The sequence below is a fragment of the Pinus tabuliformis genome, chromosome 3_2, assembly GCF_031772625.1.
Source record: "Pinus tabuliformis cultivar Carrire ecotype Pingquan chromosome 3_2, CPIR1, whole genome shotgun sequence".
NCBI classification, from domain to species: Eukaryota; Viridiplantae; Streptophyta; class Pinopsida; order Pinales; family Pinaceae; genus Pinus; species Pinus tabuliformis.
Window position 1 is genome coordinate 1,111,342,868 of NC_142302.1, and position 9,942 is coordinate 1,111,352,809.

At 40.0% G+C, this 9,942-nt stretch overlaps 1 pseudogene; it reads left to right on the top strand.

The window, feature by feature from the left end:
- Window positions 1–6,839, top strand: part of LOC149184544 (pentatricopeptide repeat-containing protein CRR2, chloroplastic pseudogene) — a 95,020-nt pseudogene extending 88,181 nt beyond the window's left edge.
- The last annotated feature ends 3,103 nt before the right edge of the window (window positions 6,840–9,942 follow it).

Below are 9,942 nucleotides of genomic sequence, written 5' to 3' on the forward strand. Positions count from 1 at the left end.
ATCCGTTGTAGTTGCTGATCACATTGTCCTCTTATGCTTTCCTACTCTTCCTTTGCCTTCTTGCTGCAAAACTCCAAGTATGCCACACCCTCCAAGAGTGCTCCAAGAAAACTCTAAGTGTCCAAGAGTATGAGACAGAGAGCTCCAAAAATGAACTAACAAAAGTCTGTGAACTAATCCTTATAAGCCTTTTTATTAATGAGGCCTCTATTTTCTTCATTTTCCATTATTTTCATTCATTCTACTCCTCACATGCAACCTGTGACCTTTCACTTCCTTTTTCTCCTAATTTCCATTCTTCTCATAAATAAATGTGCCAAAAAATGCCATGTTGCCTTTCCAAAGCCTTAGCCATTGCCTTTGCCAATTTCCTTAGCCATATTAGCCGAAATGAACATCCACACTAGGATGTCTTGCCCAACATTCAACTTGGAATAAGTGTCCCATCAACCGTGGTTATTATTTTTCCTTTATTAACTTTTATTACATGGAATTTTCACCAGGGCTATTATAGGTGTCTATATAATGTTATAAAAAAGAAGACTCCCTATGAAATGTGGTATGGCCGCATTCCTTTAGTGAGGCATTTCAAGGTTTTTGGTTCCACCTGTTGTGCCTTAATACCCAAGGAAATGAGATTCCACTCTTGAAGGGGGGATCCCTATATTGGATCAATCTGTGGAATCTTCTTCTGAAGAAGTCTCTCCCCCACATGAAGCTCCAACCACTGATGATACTTTGAGTGATGTGATTGACAAAATTGGGAGACTAAACTTTGATTCAAACACAAATCAGTGAATTGAGTAGCCTGGGCCATCTCAGAAAGGTCCTCTAAAATGGCTAATAAAGACACTTGAAAGTTTTCATCTCGATGGGGTTCGAAAGACAGGAATAAGAAGCTAAACTAGACAGAATGGAGTTGATGTACACAATCCTGATTCACCAGTTGACATGGATGTTTCTTATGATTGTCAACTGAATTTGTCTACATATTTTGAACCAACTTCCTTCAAATAATTTGATTCTCATGGTGAATGGAAAGAAGTGATGCATAAATAATATGATGCTTTGATAAAGAATGACACCTACAAGCTGGTTAATCCTCCATTAGGAACCAAACCAATAGGCTACAAGTGGGTCTTCAAAAACAAGTATAAACCATATGGCTCACTTGAAAAGCACAAAGCCAGGATTGTGGCAAAAGGTTTTGCACAAAAGGAAGGGGTCGATTATGAGGAGACTTCCCCCCCCCCCCAATAACAAAATGGGCTACCATTCGGACACTCTTTGCCTTGGCAACTCAAAATGGTTGGAAAGTCCATCAAATAGATGTAAAAATTGCTTTCTTGAATGGAGATCTAAAAGAGAAAGTTTTTATGTCCCAACCAGAAGGATTTGTTGTGAAGGGCCAGGAACACAAAGTATCTAATCTTATAAAATCCTTGTATGGCCTCAAGCAAGCACTGTGAGCCTGGTACGAGAAATTGATTGAGCATCTTGTGAAACTCAATTTCAAACATTATGATCTTGATGATGCGACTTTGTTTGTCAATAAATTTGGCAAAACAGTTGTATATCTTGTGGTGTATGTAGATGATCTTTTGATGACAAGGAACAATGAGAACTACATTGCATCCATAAAGAAGGAACTAAGGAAAGGTTTTGAAATGACATATTTGGGCTATGTTCACTACTATCTTGGTGTTGAAGTAACCCAACATCCAAAGTTTACATTCCTCTTTCAGAAGAAGTACATTGGAGATTTGTTGAACATGTTTGGCATGGTTGAGTGCAATCCTCTGACTACTCCAATGGAACATAACTTAAAGCTCACACCCACTGAAGGAAAAGAATTTGAAGATGCAACAAAGTACAAACAACTCGTAGGAAGTCTCAACTACGTGACTACTACTAGACTGAACATCTTATTTGTTGTTGGAACCCTCTCCAGGTTTATGCAAAAGCCTTGTGAGGGTCATTGGTCTACTAGAAAAAGAGTTCTAAAGTACTTGAAGGGAACTCAAGTATACACAAGTGGGTGACTTCAGCTTGATTGAATACTTTGATTCAGATTTCGATGGAGATAAAGAAACTATGGCATCTACTTTAGGTTATGTTATGAGTCTTCGATCAAGAGCTGTATTCTCGAGGTCATGCAATCAGTCAGTTCCAATAGATTTCATAACTGATGCAGAATATGTTACAACAATTGAAGCAACAGAGAAAATTTTGTGGCTCAGGAAAATTATGGAAGATTTGCAAGAAAAACAAGTGCATTCAACTCCTCTTTTGATTGGTAACACTTCTACAATAAAGTTGGCCAAGAACCCAAAGTTCCATGATTGAATGAAGCACATCAATACAAAATACCATCTGAGTCAACATCATGTTGAGGCCAAAACAATCCACCTATGATATTGTTCCACAAATGACCAGATTGTAGACATCTTCACCAAAGCACTTAGAAGGGAAAAGTTTGAAAGATTCAGAATGATGCTTGGATTCACCAACATCCCTTCAGATTAAGGGGGGGGATTTGAACACCTAATCATTGGGATTAGGAATCCTATGTCAATATTGTAAATAACAAAATAAGAGAAGTTGGAAGACAAAGAGACATTGGGAGATGAAACCCAGTAGTCTCCAACTCCTTGTATATAGTCATATTTTATCTTAATGAAAAGTCAATAAGTTATTCATGGAGTTGCTCCTGGTCTGACAACTCTTCCCAAGCCCCATGTGTATTGTATCTCTATTTCTTCATCAGGACGATGAACTACCCCTCCTACACATGTGTCCCCTCTCTTAAATAATTTGTGGGATGCTAAGGAGCTAGAGGGTAAAATGAAGCTAAGGTACTATAAGGAGGTGATCAACCCACCCTTAATAACCAGAAGTATCTCTCTATGTTGACTAGCACTAAGAAGAAAAAGAAAATCGCTAGGATTAGAACTAACTCTCATGAGCTTCAGAGTGAGACTGGGCAGTGGTCTACTCCCTAGACTCCCTGGGACGATAGAATCTATTAGATTTGTGATACTAAGAAAGTGGAAGATGAAAATCACTTCCTTTTAGACTACCCGACGCTTACCCACATCCGCTATCAATTCCCTATCATCAGCCACACCTCCAATCTTCTTGACTTATTAAGCCAACCCAACTATAGCAATCTTGGAAGGCTTCTTTCCCTACTCCTTTGATCACATAAACAAGATTTTGAAGAATGACTATTAGACTCTCTTTTCTTAAGATCCGATAGACCACATTAATCTTAGTGAATGTTAATCATCATCATCATTAATAATATATTTTCAAAATAATTTTAATTTCTAATTAAACATATAAATATTAAAATTTCCATTTTCTATATCAAATTTCGAAGAAAAGAAAAACAACTATATGGATTATTAAAAATTTTCATTTACTACCAAATTACCTTATCTTCATTTTAATTTCATGAAATACTACAACAATCATAAATAAACCTCATCAAAACCCAATTATACAATTAATAATAATTATATACGAATTTCGCCTAATTCATTATTCCAAAATATTTTGGCGTTTCTGAAGCAACCCAAAACCTCACCCAAAACACCTAATTCATTATTCCGAAATATTTTGGCGTTTCTGAAGTAACCCAAAACCCAGAACAGCATCGGATCCATCAGAACCATATCTTTTTGTTTTGCTTGGTCATTGTAAACTTCGAATAAATTTTATCTAGCCTGCGATTGTTCCAATTACTCCGATTGAAAAGTGAAATAGGTCACATGAAATACAGTTACAGTTGTGACTGCCACGGAGTTCGACGATCTAGAAATTTCTAATCTCAAAATTTTACTCTGTTCGAATAGAATTGCTGGTGGAACAATCCAATCCAGAAACAGCGTGAAGGAAAATGAATGAAGCAAGCAGGAACGAGTGAAGGTGGTGGTAATGGTGGTGTCTGAACTATTTCCATTGTCAAGATGATATCAGCAAATCCATTAATATCAGTTAACACACTACCGCAATTCAAGCATCATGGAAGTTTGGTTTCACCAGAGGGGTTCCCCGCAAAATTTTTCAGGCCAAAAAAAATATTGAGGAAAGGGGCAGTTCGCTCAGTGTCAGTGATGCCACTAATATCTGAAACAACAACTCAAGGGTGGTTTTCTCCTCGCGGGCACAAACTCAAACTTCTCCAGATTCAGCTGAATTCATTTGTTTGTCATGGCCATGTCATTTGCAGAGGCAGGGAAGAGGTAGAGGCCGTAGAAAAGTCACGGGTGAAAGAGAAGGACAAGCACGAGGATGTGGATATATTGTTGTTGAATGAGCAGCAACAAAACAGCATTAGGGTTTATGGTGGGTTTCTCCAGATGTGCGTCAAAACTGATACTGTAACTGGTGGCAAGAGATTACATGCCCACATTATCAAAAGAGGTTTTGAGGCTGGAGAGCAGGAAGACATAATGTATGTGGAGCATAATCTGTTGACCATGTATGCAAAATTGAACTGCGTAGTGGATGCACGAAAAGTGTTTGACAGAATGCCTGCCCGAAACACAGTGTCTTGGACAGCAATGATTTCAGGATATGCCAAGTCTTCGGACCATGGTCATGGAGAGGAGGCACTGAAACTTTTTGTTGCAATGCGGCAGAGTGGTGTACAGCCCAATGAGTTTACCTTGACAAGCGTCCTGATTCCATGCATTCAGTTGGTGCATCTTCAACATGGAAAGCAGATCCATGGCCATATTATCAGAACTGGATTTGAATCACATATCCACATTAACAATGCACTTGCTAATATGTATGCGAAGTGCGGGGATATACAGGATTCACGCCGTGTGTTTGATAAAATGCCTAAACGTGACACTGTTTCATGGAATACTATGATAGCGGGGTATGCTCAACATGGGCTTGGCGAGGAGGCCCTTGAGATATTTACTGAAATGCATCGGGCAGGAATAAGACCAGAACAGTTTGCCTTCTCTAGTGTTGTTATGGCTACGGCTAGTCTATCATCGTCATCCCCGGTGGAACAAGGCAAACAAATCCATGGGTATATCGTCAAAACTGGATTTGAGTTGAATATGACAGTGAATAATGCCCTGGTTACTATGTATGCAAAATGTGGGAATATTGATTTTGCCGCCAGAGTGTTCAACAAAATGCCTCAACGAGATGTGGTATCGTGGACCGGTATGATTACAGGATGTTCACAAAATGGACAGGTTAATAGAGCCTTCCAACTGTTTCAAGAAATGCCAGAGCAACAGCGAAATTCAGTGTCATACAGTGCGATGATTGCAGGATTTTCCAAAAATGGGGAAGGTGATAAAGCTCTCCAATTATTTAGCCAAATGCAACCATGTGGCATACATCCAAACCATTTTACATTAGCCAGTATAATCAATGCTTGTGCCAACTTAACTGCCAAGCAAAATGGAAGACAGCTTCATGCTCACATTATCAAGACTGGATTTGAATCATACATTTGCATTGGAAGTGCACTTGTTGACATGTATGCCAAGTGTGGGATTATGGTAGACGCACACAAGGTTTTTGAAGGGATGCCCGAGCGAAACATAGTCTCATGGACTGGAATGATTACTGGGTATGCACAGAATGGGCAGGGAGAGGAGGCCCTCAACTTGTTTGGTGAAATGCGAAAGCAACAACTTCATGGAATTCGATTTGAAGCTGTGGACAACGAGTTCACTTTAGCCAGTGTCATTGGTGCCTGTGGCACACTAGGAGCCATGGAAGAGGGGAAGTCCCTCCATGCCAACATTATTAAATGTGGACTTGCTGCTTCTGTGGGTATTGGAAATGCCTTAATAACCATGTATGCCAAATGTGGGAGCATAGAGGACTCACTAAAAGTGTTTAATAAAATGCATGATCAAGATCGAGATGTTGTTTCATGGAATGCTATGATTGCAGGATTTTCCCAGCATGGACGTGGCAAGGAAGCCCTTCAACTATTTCAACAGATGCAGGAAGCAGGCACAAAGCCAAATGGTATCACCTTTATCGGTGTGCTCTCTGCTTGTAAGAGCATACGTTCGGTCGACGAAGGACGTAGTTACTTTAATTCCATGAGTAAAGACTATGGTATCACTCCAGGTATTGAGCACTGTGTGTGCATGATTGACATTCTTGGTTGTGTTGGATGCATGGATGAGGCAGAGGACTTTGTCAACCAAATGGCATCATATGAACTAGAAGATACTACTTTGGCTTGGAAAGCCTTACTTCGTGCTTCCAGAATTCATGGTAATGTTGATTTGGCAAAACGTGCTGCAGAAAGTATTCTTGCATCAGAACCACAGGGTGTTGCAACATTTACCCTTGTGGCAAACATCTATGCGTCATTTGGCTGGTGGGATGATGCAACAATAGTTAGAAGAATGATGAAAAACAGGGGTTTCAAAAAACTGCCAGCACGTAGCTGGATTTTTGAGGGGAAAAGACTGCATTCATTTGTTTCTAGAGATAGAACACACCCGCGAATAGAGGAGATCCATGCAAAGTTAGATGAATTGATTAGGCAGGCCAAGGCAGAAGGTTATAAACCTGATACAAGCTTTGTTTTGCATGATGTAGAGCCACATCATCAGGAGCACTTTGTCACATATCATTGTGAAAAGCTGGTTGTTGCTTTTGGGCTTCTTATCACACCACGAGGGACGCCTATCCGGATCATTAAAAGCATCTCTGTTTGTGGTGACTGCCACACCTTTACCAAGTTTGTCTCCAAGATTGTCGGGAAAGAAATCATTCTGAGAGATGGCAGCTGCTTCCATCATTTCAGGGCTGGTTATTGTTCATGTGGCGATTATTGGTGATATGTAATGGGGGAACAGTTGTCTAAGTCTTTTAGCCACCTTTCAAGATGAGCGCACTAGAGTAAGATGTGAAAGCTTGGAATGCTTTTCTAGGCTTTAACTACAGGGATCTAAAGAGATAAAAGAGATAAACATGTTGTAGAGATTCTTCATCGAGGACAAAATAATTGAGGACTGCATTTAAACTCACTATTAAAAGTAGGGATTTTATGACAATCCCTGTTTGTCAAATATAGATGGGAATACATATATGTGCTACAAATTTTATTTGTGGACGGGAAATGACATGGGCAATGGGCAAGGAGGTCCATGCCAGTTTACCTTTTTTTATCAAGAATTTCAAATCTCCATGATTTAGTGGAGGAGTGTTAACACATTTTTTAGTCATCATATACATGTATTTCTTTCCGTGAGAATATCTTTGTGCAAATATGAAAAATAGTGATCGAAATTCATGGCATATAGTGGGCCTAGCCAACCCACAAGATTAATGATGCACAGTTGCAATTTGTAATGGAAGAAAATAATTAGAAACCTATCATGTAGCTGAAAATCGGCAGCAAAGATTGATGAAAATCAGCTATAAAATGGCTGTGACAATGCAAATGGCATCCTTTTCCTTCTGAAACAAGAGTGGAGAAGTGGGCAAGTAGAGATCGTGGCAAGAAACAAGAAGGGAGTTCCTTAATGGTGGTCCCCTCAACCAGAGATGTAAATTTTTTCTTTCTGCAATAAGAGTTCCAATTCTTGCATTGCATTTTAGTTTTATGTTTTTGAGGCTTTTCACCCTCTCGTCAACTAATTAAGCCAAATTTATATAAGCCCAAAGGATTATATTTCCAACTTCCCATTAATCTAAAGGGGTGTATATGAGTCCTGTTACACACCAAAAGGGGTGACCCCATAGGAGAATTTTTTTTAGATATCTCTTTAGCTAACAGCTAGCAACCCGCGTCGATTTCACTGATGTATTGTGCCATTTGATCTCCACTCCTTGAACCAGTCATATGTTCCCTCACCCATCTATCAAGGGCATATGTTTGAAGGTGGACAATCCAATCCTAAAGGTATGTTTTTCATTGTACAATCGGGTGCTTATGCTCATTTGTCCTTGGGCATATTGGGCATGGATTATTGCGTGACTTGAAAGGAGGAAGGGTTTTGACTGTGGTTTTGTTCTCTCACCTTAAATGGGGGTTAATTCTCAATCCTAGTCCTGTGGGATCTCTCCTATTGGGCTATGGATTCAGGAAGGGCACTACCTGGGAAACCCTGGTTTTGGTAGCACAGTCATGTTTTCCTATTTCACATTTTCACTTCCTTCTGCACATTACAAGCCCTATTTCATCATCTTTCCTCGTTGGGTCCACATGTTTGGGTCAGGCCTAGAACTATTATGCCATAGGTTGATGCAACTAAAAGAATATTAAAAGCATATCATGGCTACAAACAAGAAACAAAAGAAAAGAATATCATAAAATGCAAAAGATGGTCGGGACATTTAATATAGCATGTGGGCAAAAGCCAAACATGAATTTTACCCCTTCATCAAGGCCATCACCTTCGTTCTTAGGGCCCTTGCGTGCCCCACACATCATTAAGGAGCCTTTGCATGTCCCAACCCCTAGTAGGCGATGAACTACCCCACTTGAAAGGGGTAATAGTTGTTGCATATCTCTCACAACATGTTCTTATTTCCTAGAGCCTTGAGCAATAATACAAAGAAAAATCATAAAAGGGAAAAAGACAAATAATGAATGGTGGAAAAACTAAGCGTGGGGTAACTCATGTATCCACGATTGCTCTGTCCTACATCTCTCATCATTACCATCTTCAAACCCATGGAATTTGACTTTGAGACTTTTGTGTCCAGGTATGGTCCTTTCAAGATTGTTGAGAAGATTGGAAATAATGCATTTCGATTAGATTTACCTCCTTACATGCGTATTTACTCAGTTGTAAATGTAGAAAATCTGAAGTTGTATGAACCTTCAATGATCATGGATCCCGAGGAAGATACACAGATTCCGACTATTGATGATTTGGCACCTGAGTATATGAATGAGTTGCAGGAAGATACCATCTTGGACAAGAAGATTCGATCTTCAAGGCGTGGAGATGTTGAATATCTTCGAGTGGGACTCAAGGGCATGAATCTGAGTAAGGCAAGGTGGATGGAGATCGGAAGAGTGAGGGAACTGTACCCTCACCTGATATCTACTTAAATCAAACTTTTGTGGTCCAAAAGCTTTCAAGTGGAGAGGATTGATCCAGGAGGATCTTGTTAGTCCAGTGTATCCAGAGAGTTCAGGTCATCTTCAGCTTCTTCAGCATCGCCAGTGTTCTTCAGTTCTTCAGGGTGTTGGTTGCTTCTTCATGGTGGATATGGCCCAGGTTGTCATCATGGTGTTTGATGATTAAATGTCATATTGTGACAAAGATGTTTGTAATGGGTTTTCTCTATGGTGGAACTAAACCTAAGCTAGGTGGCAAGATCTTTTGTAATGGCCCTAAGCCTAAGTCTAAGTCCTAACCTAAGACCTAGCACTAGAGCTAAATTCTTAAGGCACAAACAAAACCATGGTGTAAAACATATGTTATAAACTTATGCACAAAAACCATTGTAAAAACTCGTTCAGACTTATGTTGAATCATATGTTATAAACTATGTGTAATACCACACAGTTAACTGCGCTATCAGAAGACTGCAGCGGAACCGTCGACAATGTGAATGGTTGGCATGCAGTTTGGAAGTCGCGCAGTCTTGAAGCCGACCGCTGGAAGACCGCGACTGTCGGGTGTAAAGCTGTCACATGGATAGGTGGCCGTCATCACGCTGGAACCGTGGAACTGACCGCCTAGTTGGCAACCAGCTGTTAGACCGCAGTCACATATCCGCAGTTAAACCTCTCTGCGCCATTAGCTGACCGTCGGGGGTCAATGCTATAACCTATGGTGTATTTTTGGGTTTTGTTATGCTATTTCCACTATTTTTAATTGAACCACCATGTAACCCTATCCTAAGGTGTCATTATGTGACAAGACCAAGGCTAATAAACATTAAATACATTCAACCACTTACCATGTTTGGCCCAAGAGGCTC